At 46.4% G+C, this 17,063-nt stretch overlaps 3 non-coding genes across 3 annotated transcripts; 1 reads left to right on the forward strand and 2 right to left on the reverse strand.

Annotated features, from left to right (window-relative positions):
- Positions 1-196: 196 nt before the first annotated feature.
- Positions 197-270, reverse strand: TRNAT-AGU (transfer RNA threonine (anticodon AGU)). Its single transcript has one exon. It is a non-coding gene; the product is annotated as a tRNA-Thr (tRNA).
- A 2,643-nt stretch (positions 271-2,913) lies between these two features.
- On the forward strand, positions 2,914-2,985 carry TRNAP-UGG (transfer RNA proline (anticodon UGG)). The gene has a single exon. It is a non-coding gene; the product is annotated as a tRNA-Pro (tRNA).
- Positions 2,986-4,095: 1,110 nt separating this feature from the next.
- Positions 4,096-4,167, reverse strand: TRNAP-AGG (transfer RNA proline (anticodon AGG)). The gene has a single exon. It is a non-coding gene; the product is annotated as a tRNA-Pro (tRNA).
- Between the last annotated feature and the right edge of the window lie 12,896 nt (positions 4,168-17,063).

Raw genomic sequence — 17,063 nt, forward strand, 5'->3', positions numbered from 1 at the left:
CTGTCTCTATCACATGCATAGAAAAACAATCCAGTGATACAGTCTTAGAAAAGCTTACAAGCTAATTTTTACACATTAGGTAAAGGGAAGTATTTAATGTCACACTGCGCGGGCTCTGGGTCACACACATATATTTCCATCTCAGAGGACACTACGGTATATTAATACTTTGCTTGTTGATAAAAGAACATATATCAGGCGCTGCTGAGAGTTGAACTCAGGATCTCCTGTTTACTAGACAGGCGCTTTAACCAACTAAGCCACAGCACCCTGCTGTATCGTGCCCGGTACTGCACCCACCTCACAGCACCCTGTTGTATAGTGCCCGGTACCTGCACCCACCTCACAGCACCCTGCTGTATAGTGCTCGGTACCTGCACCCACCTCACAGCCCCTGCTGTATAGTGCCCGGTACCTGCACCCACCTCACAGCAACCTGCTGTATAGTGCCCGGTACCTGCACCCACCTCACAGCCCCCTGCTGTATAGTGCCCGGTACCTGCACCCACCTCACAGCACCCTGCTGTATAGTGCCCGGTACCTGCATCCACCTCACAGCACCCTGCTGTATACTGCCCGGTACCTGCACCCACCTCACAGCACCCTGCTGTATAGTGCCCGGTACCTGCACCCACCTCACAGCACCCTGCTGTATAGTGCCCGGTACCTGCACCCACCTCACAGCGCCACTGCTGTATAGTGCCCGGTACCTGCACCCACCTCACAGCACCCTGCTGTATAGTGCCCGGTACCTGCACCCACCTCACAGCCCCTGCTGTATAATGCCCGGTACCTGCACCCACCTCACTGCACCCCTGCTGTATAATGCCCGGTACCTGCACCCACCTCACAGCGCCCCTGCTGTATAGTGCCCGGTACCTGCACCCACCTCACAGCACCCTGCTGTATAATGCCTGGTACCTGCACCCACCTCACAGCACCCCTGCTGTATAATGCCCGGTACCTGCACCCACCTCACAGCACCCTGCTGTATAGTGCCCGGTATCTGCACCCACCTCTCAGCGCCCTGCTGTATAGTGCCCGGTACCTGCACCCACCTCACAGCACCCTGCTGTATAATGCCCGGTACCTGCACCCACCTCACAGCGCCCTGCTGTATAGTGCGCGGTACCTGTACCCACCTCACAGCCCCTGTATCATACTGATAGAAATACAGCTTCCCATCCCAAATAATACAAACAGTTTATTAATACTGACTAACAAATAAGAAACACTGAATAAAAAGTAACGCTCTGTAATTGTCACAAAATAGGAGACCGAGTAATCTACACAATGAACGTATCTGCTACAGCAGTCACACCCCATCTTCTACTATATATTTGTGAAAGCACTGTATGTCTGCGTCCCAAGGGCCAATCGCATAGCACCTTTGGCCTGTCACTCCGGCTCAGGCCATGTCCGCCCCCGCACACCTCTCATTGGCCTGCGTCCAACACCAATGCCACACTGTCCCACCCCTCACTGACTCTCATTGGCCTGCGTCCAACACCAATGCCACACTGTCCCACCCCTCACTGAGCTGCCACTTCCACACTGTCCCACCCCTCACTGAGCTAATACTTCCACACTGTCCCACCCCTCACTGAGCTTTGGGAACGCTTTGCATGCCACGCTTCACAGCTCTCAAAACCCTCACCGTCTGCTACCACACAACTGCCGAATCAGGTACAGAATCAGCACGATCACCTACACACAACGCACGATAACACCAAACGCTGCACACACAGACATTCACACAACACCAAACACTGCACACTGCCTCTTCAAAACACCACCCTCGACCCCCCCCCCGGTCCACGCCACAGATCTCCCTCCCGCTACTGCAGACCCTCTACGGGCCGCGGCCTACACTACAACACCATCGCCACCGGCCCACACGCCACACATCTCCCTCCCGCTACGTCAGACACTCTACGGGCCGCGGACTGGCCCGCATGCCACAGATCTCCCTCCCGCAACCGCACACCCTCTACGGGCCGCGGCCTACACTAAAACACCATCGGCACCGGACCACACGCCACACATCTCCCTCCCGCTACCTCAAACACTGTACGGGCCGCGGACCGGCCCGCACGCCACAGATCTCCCGCCAAACACCATCGGCACCGGCCCAAACGCTCCTCCTCCGGAGGAGACCGCACGCCAGATCTCCCGCCAAACACCATCGGCACCGGCACACACGCTCCTCCTCCGGAGGACACCGCACGCCACAGATCTCCCGCCAAACACCATCCGCACCGGCACACACGCTCCTCCTCCGGAGGACACCGCACGCCACACATCTCCCACCAAACACCATCCGCACCGGCACACACGCTCCTCCTCCGGAGGACACCGCACGCCACACATCTCCCGCTACCACACCCCCTCCGCTGACAAAACACCTACCACTGGAACTCAGCTGTTCGTTCAGATAAAATATATTTTGCTAACAATGCCAATTTAACCGTCTGTCTCATTTATTGCACAAACACTAATCACACCACCACTCACACACAACACTCACCCACACAACACGCAACTAACATACACTTCGCAAATTTGCCCTCATATACATGTGCTTTCTACTGCTGTTGCTTTACAAACACAATTTTAACTAATATTACATAACATTCACATGACATTACAACTTTCACATACAACATTTACACGTACTTATTCACACTTCACATCCCGGGCAACGCCGGGTATCCCAGCTAGTAGTAATATACAATAGAAAAGAATATCTTAATCTGAGAGTAAATAAAGACTCAGCAGGGACAAAAGCAATTCAGTGACATTGTTACAGAAAGCTTACACTCTAATTCTTACATGTTAGTGAAAAGTGAGCACTTAATGTCATACATAGATCACACACATTTCTATTTCCACTCACACCGAAGAATTGCAGCTGGCTCGTTGGTCTAGGGGTATGATTCTCGCTTTGGGTGCGAGAGGTCCCGGGTTCAAATCCCGGACGAGCCCTTCTTTTTCTGTAGCTAATAATTTCCAGGGTTTCAGGGCTGCTGCTGCACGGTGTCTCTTTCAGCTGCTCATGTGGCATCTTCATGATACTACATTACAGGTCTCAGGCCAGGTTCCCAGTGACCGCCACTGCGCTTGGCATGCTCGCCACTAACCACAGCCCCATCATACGCTCGCTGGCAGGGAAGACAAGAATGTTGTCTTTCCTTGCCGCGACGAGATCATATGGTCGGCGGGCAGCCAATGGAAGGGCAGATAGTGCCTTGTTCCGCGATATGGAGCGTGGTGAGGGCGTGCCCGTGACGTCACATGAGTGTTTTGCCCACATTGGCTGAACTGCGCATATGACCGGCCCATTGCGCGACAAAGACAATTTTTTTGTCTTTGCACGCATTGCGCCTACCCACGCTTATGTGCGCATGCGTGATCAGCAAAGACGCAGTCTTAGGCCTGGGACATAGTGAGTTTAAGCGTCGCTGAGCCGGGCAGAGCTGCGCTGAGCAGATGCATAAAGCCCCTGCATCTGTCATCAGCGCGGCTATAGTTTCCCCCTCTGCATGCGCGCTGATGCGTGCGGAGGCTGAGAAACTTTGCCGAGACAGGCAGGTTTGAAATTTGCCGCTCGGGGAAGAGGAGGAGCGGTCACGTGACCGGAGCGGGAGACTAGCCCTGCCTCCCGCTCCGCCTCCTGGCACGCCTCTGCCTCCGCTCCGCCCCGCCCCCTGATCGCGCTCACTGCCTCGCCTGCAAGGACAGGAATAAGCTCAATTTTCAGCAGGCGAGGCAGAGCAGGAGCGCACCTCAGCGAGCTTCAAGTCACTATGTCCCATGCCTTAGGCGACGGCCCTGGTGTAGGTGCTGCACGTGCGCCTGCCGGTGCGTGCAGCTGTGATCCCCTCCCATCGCGCCCTACAGACCGCAGATCGCGGTTTTAAGCTGTACCCGTGCAGCAGCCAACACTGGAGCCGCAGCCTTAGGGGTGAAAGCCAGATTGGAATTGGCTAAGGAAATTTGTCTTTGTATAGTAATCGCTTAATTGGGAATGATAAAACTTGATCAAATCTAAATGTAAAAGTATTTAACAGTTTTCATAGGGCTATAAAAGTAGAGGGGCTCGTCCGGGATTTGAACCCGGGACCTCTCGCACCCTAAGCGAGAATCATACCCCTAGACCAACGAGCCAGCTGACATAACCATCTTCCAGATGTGTAGTTGGAAGCCACATTAGCAGCAGGACAGAGGCAGCATCATATTACATTCCCAGCACAGGCTGCTGCTTCTGTGAGGGGAGAATGATAGCGCACCACAGACCTGCGCCCAGCGGCTGCAGGAACACCAGGTATATCCAGGGAAAAATCACTGACTGCAATGTCTCCCAAAAAGGGTCAAAGTTTAACTTTCTGAGACTTTGTATGTTGAGTTTTTCTCACCGGTGTGAGCAATGGCAACGGTGACCTGATACCATGGACATGAGACGTGTACACGAGGGAGGAGACATAAGGCTCAGAGCTGCAATAATACAATAAAGATCTCTAATAGAGGTGTCACCGCTGCTCACACCCCCGATCCCGCTGCTCACACCCCCCGGTCCCCGCTGCTCACACCCCCCGGTTTCTGCTGCTCACACCCCCGGTCCCCGCTGCTCACTCCCCCCGGTCCCTGCTGCTCACACCCCCTGTCCCCGCTGCTCACACCCCCCGGTCCCCGCTGCTCACACCCCCCGGTCCCCGCTGCTCACACCCCCCGGTTTCTGCTGCTCACACCCCCCGGTCCCCGCTGCTCACTCCCCCCGGTCCCTGCTGCTCACACCCCCGGTCCCCGCTGCTCACACCCCCCGGTCCCCGCTGCTCACTCCCCCCGGTCCCTGCTGCTCACACCCCCGGTCCCCGCTGCACACTCCCCGGTCCCCGCTGCGCACACACCCCGGTCCCCGCTGCTCATACCCCCCCTGTCCCCGCTGCTCACACTCCCCGGTCCCCGCTGCCCACACCCCCCGGTCCAAGCTGCTCACACCCCCCGGTTCCCACTGCTCACACTCCCCGGTCCCCGCTGCTCACACTCCCTGGTCCCCTCTGCTCACACCCCCCGGTCCCCGCTGCTCACACTCCCTGGTCCCCGCTGTTCACACCCCCCGGTCCCCGCTGCTCACACCCCCGGGTCCCCGCTGCTCACACTCCCCGGTCCCCGCTGCTCACACTCCCCGGTCCCCGCTGATCACACCCCCCGGTCCCCGCTGCTCACACTCCCCGGTCCCTGCTGCTCACACCCCCCGGTCCCCGCTGCTCACACTCCCCGGTCCCCGCTGCTCACACTCCCCGGTTCCCGCTGCTCACACCCCCCAGTTCCCGCTGCTCACACCCCCCGGTCCCCGCTGCTCACACTCCCCGGTCCCCGCTGCTCACACCCCCCGGTCCCTGCTGCTCACACTCCCCAGTCCCCGCTGCTCACACTCCCCGGTTCCCGCTGCTCACACCCCCCGGTTCCCGCTGCTCACACTCCACGGTCCCCGCTGCTCACTCCCCCCGGTCCCTGCTGCTCACTCCCCCCGGTCCCCGCTGCTCACACCCCCCGGTCCCCGCTGCTCACACCCCCCGGTCCCCTCTGCTCACACCCACTGGTCCCCGCTGCTCACACCCCCCGGTCCCCGCTGCTCACACCCCCGGTCTCCGTTGCTCACACCCCCCGGTCCCCGCTGCTCACACCCCCCGGTCCCCGCTGCACACCCCCCCCGGTCCCCGCTCCTCACACCCCCCGGTCCCCGCTGCTCACACACCCCGGTCCCCGCTGCTCAAACCCCCCGGTCCCCGCTGCTCACACCCCCGGTCTCCGCTGCTCACACCCCCCGATCTCCGCTGCTCACACCCCTGTTTCCTGCTCCCTCAGGGTAGGAGGCTGAGCGCGTCACGTGGGGACGTGGTGTGTCGGATCATTCCGTCTGCTGGGGATGATCACACATCGCCCAGCAGACGGAGGCGCGCACATGCGCACGCAGCCACGCAGTGTCGCGAAGCCACAAGTGTGCTCCAGCCCTAACAATATCAGATTAGAAAAGGATTGTTGTTTGTCCGGGAGATGTCTGATTTTACCACGATATCTCGAATATTTCTCCCTTCTCTTTAAGAGAAAAGGGATGGGGTATTAATAAGATCCCGTGTCGTATGTTCATATCGGAAGATTTTCCCATTTGGTAACTTCTTCTGAATGATCCTCTTTTACAATCATTTATGTTGGATTCACCAGAGGGGAAACTGGAGAAAATGTGTATGTTTTTGTGCCTGATGGAAAAACCAAAAATATAGTTTTCCAAACAGCATTAGAATAAAAATATATATAAAAAAAAATTTAATCGAGAAACTAAAAATGTAATTATTCATTTATATATCTCAGTATTTTCTGGTTTCTTAGAATTCCCGAGCAACACTAATATCTTTAATTCAGCATTAAATCTTATTTTATCCCCATCCTCATTAATGTCATTCTTTACACACAGATATGGAGTGTGCAATTTGTATCCACTTCTTCCTTATGTGTTAGAAACGACCTTTTTTTCTCATTCTGCGTCCTCGTCTCATATGAACCAGGCTTGTTACAGTAGTAAAAGTGTTAGATCTCTACAGATCAGGTCCTTCTAGGGCAAGCAAAACCTTTTCTCCCGGGAGCTACTGAAACGCAACAGATATGGGATGCTTTCAAATAGTATGACATATACGAGCTCGGAGCTGTGAAAATTCAAGCAGGCTGGTTGTTGAATTGTCACAGCTAAATTTTAATGGTTCACAAGCAAGCTTATATACACAAGGCAGGGACAAAAATACAGTTGTCATCTGTTACAAATATGGGTACACATCTAAATTTACATGTATCCTTCACATAATGCCTTTTCTGTAGAGCTTAAAACATTTAACTGCTGAGCAAGAGACATATACAATGGTGACTTATAAGGCAACCCTATCCTCTGGTCTTGTTTTAACAATATTTTGACAGGCATTGAACAGTTGGTCTGAATCTATTTACAATAGCCTCCCATGAAAATAGCAAGGCCAGCGTATTCTTTTTAACCTTATCAATTCCAGAACTTGGCAGAAGACAGGTTTAACCTTACAAAAAGGTTTATACGGTTTTTTCCCTTTTTGTAGAAGATGAAATCCTTTTATTTGCATATAGATCCTTGTTGATCCTTTCAGTAGAAATGAAGCACCGGACAGAGATCTATTTCTGACACATCTGACCCTTTAAAATGGATCCCAGCGGAAGAAATAGTTTCTGAATCATGTGAATCCCATCTACAACGAGGACTGTCACGGGAGACCGGGTTATTTAACACCTCTTTATACCGGGATCATTGATTGAGCAAAACAAGGAGGTAAAATAAATTGTAATTTCTTTCAGAAAAAGACATACACACAATCCTTTAAATAACATTCACAAAAATGACCTCTGTTGGAGCCTTTTCCAATGACCGGAAGGTACTCACGAAAGTCCTGGAACTGATTTCGGCGTGCAATGCCAGACGCGACCGCTATGTTCTTCAGAAGTGGGAGCTGAGCAAGAGACATATACAATGGTGACTTATAAGGCAACCCTATCCTCTGGTCTTGTTTTAACAATATTTTGACAGGCATTAAACAGTTGGTCTGAATCTATTTACAATAGCCTCCCATGAAAATAGCAAGGCCAGCGTATTCTTTTTAACCTTATCAATTCCAGAACTTGGCAGAAGACAGGTTTAACCTTACAGATTCCTCCTTTTGTTCTGAAAGAACAAATCAATTGACCAATCCCATTTATTCTTCTGCAAACCACTCAGGAGAGGAAAAACTCCAAGGAAGAAACCTCCAAGAGACCATGTGCCTGCAGAAACCTATCTCTTTTAGGTATCTCGTCAGAGATGAACATATGGGTGGTTGACGAGTACCAATACTATTGGTATTTCTCGCTCTCTTTGTGGGAGGTATATACATAATGGTCGAGCTAGAAGCAGAAACATCTTTCTTTGGCAAAAAATAGAGCTGATTACACTTTTAGCCATCTAGATTAATTCATACACACAGAGTAATAAACCTGCGATTATCCTAATTCTGAAAAGAATTTAATTCCCAATACATCGAGCCAATTTTCAAGGCCAAATGTAAAATCAAACTCTTTTGTTTCCTCTCGCATTCTAGATTAAATTTCTGCTAGAGTATCCATATCATGGTGTAAACTTTTTGATTGGGTGTTAATATAAGAACGGCATTCTTTACCCACTAATTTACAAACCCCTCCTTGTGCTGCCATCAGATAACCCAATGCCATACAATTTTGCAAAACTACTGTCCTTATCTATTGCTGAACCTTAAAAATAGCGTCTTTTAGTATCGTGAAAAACAACATTTATATTGACTACTGAAAAATCCCCTTTTGCATATAAATCATACATTACTAAAAGGGTATTAGACCTCCCGCTACTCTCTTAACTGAGCTATTTTTAATAATTAATGCCTTTCAATTTCGTATTCTTTGCTTAGGTAGGATGAACATTATTTAAATTCTATTTCTGAGCATAAATGGGGGTTGGTGTGGGTTAATATTTCCTAGGAGCGACTGCCCAACACATACATCTTACATACTACATTTACTCAGAATATCGGAACAGACAAAATGGCTGCCATAGGCAAAATGGTTGACTTGTGATCCTTTCCTTGTGGTTGACACACGCCCTTGGGTGACCTCCCCACCTTCCTCTTTTCCAATCTTCTCAGCCCCCTCTTCCTTTAGAGACAGTCTTTTTTAAAGAACAGTTAACCATATCATAGTCCTGCCGGACCAAAAAAATAGTCCCATAGTACATAGCTTGACTCCTTTCTGGCCATTGTATCGGCCCAGTTGATTTCTTTTTTTTTTCGGTCTCTTCTTCTGGGGGACTGCTGACATCTTCATCACCAAAAAGAGACATAGCATCGGTGGGGGGGTTGCAACGCACTTCAGGACCAAAGATTTGCTGTTCATAACACAGAGAGTAATGAGTAGGACAGACACACATACAAAAACATCCACTAGCTTCGCTCCCAGCGAATTAATCTAACCACCAAGTCCCAACAAATCCCAACCCTCATCTCTACCTTCAAACACTGGAACCACTTTCCCAAATATCCTAACCTGGTCTAGTTGCAGGATAATAATTTATCTATCCTTCTATCACAGAGTCAATAATTTCCCTAGGGTAAACTTGTATTTCTACTCCCTTCATAACCAATTTCATATATATATTGTTCTACAAATATCTTATAGCATCTTGTCTTTTTCCAAGGGGTTAAATATAACTCTCGTGTTCCTGGGGTACAATTTATTGGGTATGTATAGTACATTGGTATAGATTGCACCTAAGATGTGGGCTTTGTTTACCAGGATTCCATTATATAACAAAATATTCTTGTTACTACCCTATCGTCTTTATGTGGACACCACTTACAGTATATAAACCTAATAGAATAAACATTGTAATTAAAATAATAAAACCTGTAAAAAGAAAGGTTATTAAAAAGTTCAAAGTTCATATGTTGAGGTCCGAATTTTCTTCCTATGAACTTTTCTCCTTTTTTTTTGGTTAGTGCCGGGTTTTCTTATGAACCAAAACACCAACTGAGAACGGCTGTGTCTTTAGGCCATCCCTTCTTTGTTGAGGTTTAATTTTGAAGCGACTGTGGGTGCACTTGTGTAACATGGATCCAGGAAAAATACTCTGATTGGGTAGAATCTGGAATGGGCCTCTCCACTTTAGATGAAAAGCGCTTTTGCGTCACCTTTATCTTCATCTAATTGGAAGGACTGCACCTGGACATGAGACACTCAGACAATTGCATTAGTTTCACACAATAGATGCTGATTAAAATCGTCTGTTTAGAGCATAATCATACAACATTAAATCTATAAGGTACCTAGGGTGACCATTGGTCTTCCCATGAGGGAAAATTATATCTGATTGTCACATTAGGCTAGGCCAAATACACCTTTATATTTAAGGGATCAATCACAAGGCAAAACAGGCAGAAAAATAAACGGTGGTTCATTCGGATAAGACCTTGAAAACTTCACAAACACAAGAAACAGAGAATATACTTTGGGGGACCTTATACTTATTAGGAAAATAACTTGGGGAGATTTGGACTCGAAATCCAGGAGTCTGGGGGCACAGGGAGGCCCTGGTGTAATTCACACTGCGTTCCGTCAAATCATGCCTGCTTGCTGGGGAAAATTAAGTGACTAACAGCACTTTGGCCCCACAACTCCTGCAACCAAAATAATTATATTTCCACCCAAATATCCTCCTAAAACTGACACACAAGAAATTTCACAGTTCCGCTAAGGGAATATGACATAGAAGATAACAGGGTCAGTTCACTTTCAGGCACTCCATATCTGAGCTGGGGCATTGGAATGCTTATTCACATGTAATTCACATGCCAATTCACCAACCTGGGTTTAAATCACAGGACAAACACAATGCATTGCAGGCTTAGAACTCATAAAACAAACATGTAGACACAAGAGCTTGCACTCCACTATTTGCACCTATCATGTGGAGTTCTAAAATCTTCTCTTCTCTAAGATACCAGCTAAGAATACCTTGCTGACAGACAAGACAGGCCAAAATATCACCTCCCTTTCCCCTCATGTGCCAGGAGACTCTGTTCTCATAAGCATATTCTGTGCAGCTATTTCTCATAAGGGGCCACCCATACAAGGCAATCCACTTATAAGCTTGCACAGACAGCTGCAGGCCCATGAGGCAAAGGGAATACACAGAGAATGCATTAACTAGCCCACTGGCAGTTAACCCTACATACACAGTTCCTAGTTTATACCCATGTGGGGGTATAAAAAGGAAAAATTACAGGCAACCTAGTAAGGTACAATATTATGTAACCATGCTGTAAAATGGCTACAGTCATCTCTCCTGCTGACAGTAAGGCCTGGTAAGTTATGGGCATGCCAGCAGTAATTATGGAGGTTTGCCCTCACACCCTGGTGAGGTGCCCTATGTATGGATGGGAGTGATTGCACCGAGGGGTGCACCACAGAGGAGTTCCTCACCAGGACCATCCACAAGCGGACGCTGGGATCCTGATGAGATGGAGGTGCTGCACTGGATATAGGTATGACTCAAGTACAGTACCTCAGCTGCCTGTCTGGGTTGGCAATCCCCACACACCATCATGCGGGAGACTCAGGAGTCCTGTTGCCAACAGGTGCACCACCAGACACTACACTAATGGGGGCTGCTTAGACCACAGGGGCCAATATGAGATTGGGTGGGTCAGGCCAGAAAATCCGTTACAATTATACCCAAGAGCCAAGAGCTGACACTCTCAGCCCTTGCCATACGGTTTCAGGGGCAGCCAGCAATAATAACAGCAATAACACCCTCCTTTTGTTCACTTGTATTACATGTGAACAATATCATATAAAGGATAACAGCATTTAAAGCATAACCTTAATGGAATTGCTTGATGTATAGCAAAACTAACCTGAAACCTTTGGGTATAACATTTTCATAAAAAAAATCTCAAAAGAACCCTACTGAATATAAATATAATCTGCTATAGTCTTCTGACAGAAACTTTTAGAACACAAAATAGCATCTGATTTGCTGAAAGAACAACCTGTAGCATAAAAACCTATAGACACAGATTTAAAGGTGGGACACATTTGAGAGAAAAAGAAGGTTAAAAATGATAAAATATTAAATATTTGATCAACTTTGCAGAAAAATAATTCCATAGAGAACCCTCTAGTATATGAGAAGGAGCGGCTCAGTGAGCAACGACACCGACTAGCACTGAGAGCCTGAAGCAGGGGAGCCTGGTTCAATTCCCAGTGTCAGCTCCCCGAGACTCCAGGCAAGTCACCCTATCTCCCTGTGCCCCAGGCACCAAAAATGTAGACTGAAAGCTCCACGGGGCAGGGACCCGCGCCTGCAAAAATGTCTCTGCAAAGCGCTGCGCACAACCAGCAGCACTATACAAGAACATGCTGCCATTATTATTATTATTATTATTATTATTAGTATACTGGCAGACCTGGTCAGGGGCCGTTTTCCTTGTACGTTGCTTTACTGCTATTTCGGGGTCTGCACACTTATACATGGCTCAGCACTAGAGTTTCTGTGCTGATTACATTGGACTAGTGGTTACTTTATCCACCTGTTCCCACTGCAATACACTAGTGATTCTATGCAGTTCATCAGTGATCCAGAACATTACATTGTGTTCATACTATAGGGTCTGAGCGTTTAATATTTGTTTTAATCCCCATTTTAATCCCCATTATTTTACACGGATATTAAAGATTTAAGTTTTAACCACTTCGTTACCCACCCACCAGGTGTTTAGAGTGCTCATTTTGGGTTACTGTCCTCTGTTTATTTGAACTCTATATTAATCAATTTACACCTGTTTCCATTTCAAGCCATATAACAAGCTCAAATAACTCTCTGGGCTTCCTGCCAAAACCTTGTAACAGAAAAAAATGGTTAATTACTGGTTACTGCAATACAATTTGGGACAGCTTGAAATATGCAGCTCTTCACACAGCCCGACAATGTTTCTGGTATTCAAAAATTAAAACTGGATCTTTGTTAAACAGAAAATTGTAGGCTTTAACATACTTTTAGATAGTTTAGTTACTGGTTATACACAAAAAGAGCACAGAGCGCAGATACAAAACAAACAGAATTTTACGCTTCTTTCACACATTCAACCAGTTTTTACAAAAAAATAACAGACACATATTTTCTTACCTATTTTAATAAATAGGAAAACAAAACAGTTTGATCCTGCAGAATAAATTAATAAAGATATTCCTTTTTTTTTTCTTCATATCATAATTAACTTCTCTTTTTTTTTTTCTTTCTTTTTTTAAACTAATTTTTAAAATGCTGAGCTTCTAGTTAGCTTTGTGTCTAGAATATATTTCCCCTGTTATTCTATATTAGATATTCACCTGATTTTATCTGTGGAGATTTAGAGGAAAATAATTATAATTCTGGTTAAGGAAATAAATCGCCTGGCCAGTACGATAAACATCCTTATTATTCCAGTGACTGGACTGTTTACAAAAATAATTCATCCTTTCTTTATTCTTTTTCTCCACAGATACCCAAAACTTTCCCCTGCCCAGTGTAAATTAGTTTATATTATTGTGGTGGTGTACACCTTTTAAAAATTAAATTTCAATCATGAGCAATTAATTATATTCTTATTTTAGAATCATTTGCAAGTCCTGAATAGTCATTTTGTATACATACAATAAACCAGTATTCTTATTATTCAATGCAAATAACACTTTCACATAGATAGAATTCACTCAGATTCTTACAAGCACACACACAGGGATTACTCAATCAATCAACCTTTTTTTTTTACCATATCCATACTTAAAAGTAAAACATTCCGAGGGAAAAAGAAACCTATACCTGTTATACTCTTGTTTTCCACTTTTCAATTCAGACAGGAAAATATTATTAATTTAAACTTAATATATACTCATACTCAGTTAATGTTGCACAAATAATTTGAGTTTGCATGTTCGTTTTTCCTAAGAGCCATGCTGCGATTCACGATTTTTAGTACATTCCTATGCCTGTGTAAAAATAGCTGGAGGAAAAAAGGTGGGGGCTACTTGCAGCTGCTTATTACAATACATACAGGCGAGAGAGAGAGACAGCTGATTTTGCCACTAACAGCGAGGGCGAGGGCTGACAGGTTAGTGTAAGTTCATTAGATGACAAAATGTTAGTGCCCATAATGAGTTTATACAGGAAAGAAATCTTAACACTTTATGCGCACGTATTAATAAACAATTATTAACTTAACTTTAAACAATACCTTAACTTAACATTAAACAATCCTTATGTTAACTTAACTTTAAACAATTTTAACTTAACTTAAATTAAATTGCCATGCTATTTGAAATCATATACTGTCCGTTTTACTTATCAGGGACTAACTGTACACTTGATTAAACAATAGGGACTCACCCTTTGTTACATAAATCACAGACTTACCCTCGATAAAACCAAAGGGACTCTCACCCTATGTTACATGAATCGGGGACTTACTCTTGATTAAAGAGACTTACCCACGATTAAACAATAAGGACTCTCACCTTATGTTCTTTTGCCCTTATAAATTTAGGTTGTTTAGTTTCGCAGAGGAAAAGGTGAGAAACAAATAAAAAGAATCTTTACTCACCCTTTTTCCTGTGCGAAATTCCACTTCTGTCACCAAAACTGTTAGATCTCTACAGATCAGGTCCTTCTAGGGCAAGCAAAACCTTTTCTCCCGGGAGCTACTGAAACGCAACAGATATGGGATGCTTTCAAATAGTATGACATATACGAGCTCGGAGCTGTGAAAATTCAAGCAGGCTGGTTGTTGAATTGTCACAGCTAAATTTTAATGGTTCACAAGCAAGCTTATATACACAAGGCAGGGACAAAAATACAGTTGTCATCTGTTACAAATATGGGTACACATCTAAATTTACATGTATCCTTCACATAATGCCTTTTCTGTAGAGCTTAAAACATTTAACTGCTGAGCAAGAGACATATACAATGGTGACTTATAAGGCAACCCTATCCTCTGGTCTTGTTTTAACAATATTTTGACAGGCATTGAACAGTTGGTCTGAATCTATTTACAATAGCCTCCCATGAAAATAGCAAGGCCAGCGTATTCTTTTTAACCTTATCAATTCCAGAACTTGGCAGAAGACAGGTTTAACCTTACAAAAAGGTTTATATGTTTTTTTCCCTTTTTGTAGAAGATGAAATCCTTTTATTTGCATATAGATCCTTGTTGATCCGTTCAGTAGAAATGAAGCACCGGACAGAGATCTATTTCTGACACATCTGACCCTTTAAAATGGATCCCAGCGGAAGAAATAGTTTCTGAATCATGTGAATCCCATCTACAACGAGGACTGTCACGGGAGACCGGGTTATTTAACACCTCTTTATACCGGGATCATTGATTGAGCAAAGCAAGGAGGTAAAATAAATTGTAATTTCTTTCAGAAAAAGACATACACACAATCCTTTAAATAACATTCACAAAAATGATCTCTGTAGGAGCCCTTTCCAATAACCGGTAGGTACTCACGAAAGTCCTGGAACTGATTTCGGCGCAATGCCAGACGCGACCGCTATGTTCTTCAGAAGTGGGACTTCAGTCAAAATTCTTGAGTCAGAATCCTTGAAGCCGGCTCGTGTCTATTCAGCACAGAGCATCTTTACATTTCCCGCTGTTGGTTTGGCGCTTGGAATCTGCGCTCCTGATTGGCTGCAAGTCTCCTTATGGGTTTCAGGGTCTCACTCACCAACTTCTACAGCCTATCAGAGCGTGGGAATTCTCCTGCCAGCCAATCACCGATTTGCCGGTATTGTAAAGCCGGGAGGGCACCTTTTTTCAGTCTGTAAAGAGGCATCCACCAACTTGGCACCTCTGTCTCTTTGCATACTGAGCCCACTCGCTGCCCAGGCTCCACAGAGTCTGGGTTCTGGCACATGGTGGTCGGATAGCCCTGTGTTAGCCCAGGATGCGGGTACTCACGCAGAACTGCAGTACCCCTCCTGTTCTAACACCTTGGCATCCCTGAGGCTTTCATGTCCGGACTCCGCACAGACCCAGAGGCACCAAGCTTGGTAGTTATCTGGTCCCTCGGAACCCAGGACTTGGAAATCCCACAGTTCATTTACAGGTTATCAGTACATATACCTATTAAATATAACTCTTTAATAAAATATACTGTGTCCAGTCTGTGGTGGGGTAACATATATAAGTCCCTATTCTGCTGTCAGGGATGGAGTGAGGGTATATATTACCTACACTCACTAGCCTCATTCTTGGCGCACTTTTGCCTCCTGCCTTTTGCCTCTAAACTCCTTGAACGTCTTGTATTCGCTCGCTTGCTCCATTTTCTCAACACCTATTCTCTCCTAGACCCTCTACAATCTGACTTCCGCTCTGCTCACTCCACGGAAACAGCCCTCACTAAAATAACTGACGACCTCCATGCTGCCAAAGACAGAGGTCATTACACTCTGCTCATATTACTCGACCTCTCTGCAGCATTTGACACCGTGGACCACCCTCTTCTCCTTCACATTCTCCATACTCTTGGCATTCGGAACAAAGCTCTATCCTGGATCTCATCCTATCTCTCCCATCGTACTTTCAGTGTCTCTTCTGCTAATACCTCCTCCTCCTCTATTGATCTCTCTCTGGGGGTACCCCAGGGCTCTGTCCTGGGACCTCTTCTCTTTTCTCTGTATACACTCTCTCTAGGTGACCTAATAACATCTTTTGGGTTTAATTATCACCTCTATGCTGACGACACACAAATATATTTCTCAACACCCGACCTTACACCTACTGTACAAACCAAAGTTTCTGAATGTCTCTCTGCTATATCATCCTGGATGGCCCTCCGCCGCCTTAAACTCAACATGGCTAAAACAGAGCTCCTCATACTTCCTCCCAAACCTGGCCCTACTACCTCCTTCCACATTACTGTTGGAACTACGATCATTCACCCAGTAGCCCAAGCACGCTGCCTTGGGGTCACACTCGACTCCTCTCTCACATTTGCCCCTCACATTCAAAACATTTCTAAAACCTGTCGCTTTTTCCTCCACAATATAACAAAGATACGCCCTTTCCTCTGTTGCTCGACTGCTAAAACTCTGACTCAGGCCCTCATTCTCTCCCGTCTTGATTACTGTAACCTCCTGCTGTCCGGCCTTCCTGCCTCTCACCTGTCTCCCCTACAATCTATCCTTAACGCTGCTGCCAGAATCACTCTACTCTTTCCTATATCTGTCTCAGCATCTCCCCTCATGAAATCCCTCTCCTGGCTTCCGATCAAATCCCGCATCTCACACTCCTTTCTTCTCCTCACTTTTAAAGCTTTACACTCTTCTGCCCCTCCTTACATCTCAGCCCTAATTTCTCGTTATGCACCATACAGACTCTTGCGTTCTTCTCAAGGATGTCTTCTTTCTACCCCCTTTGTATCTAAAGCCCTCTCCTGCCTTA

The sequence above is a fragment of the Ascaphus truei genome, unplaced genomic scaffold, assembly GCF_040206685.1.
Source record: "Ascaphus truei isolate aAscTru1 unplaced genomic scaffold, aAscTru1.hap1 HAP1_SCAFFOLD_526, whole genome shotgun sequence".
NCBI classification, from domain to species: Eukaryota; Metazoa; Chordata; class Amphibia; order Anura; family Ascaphidae; genus Ascaphus; species Ascaphus truei.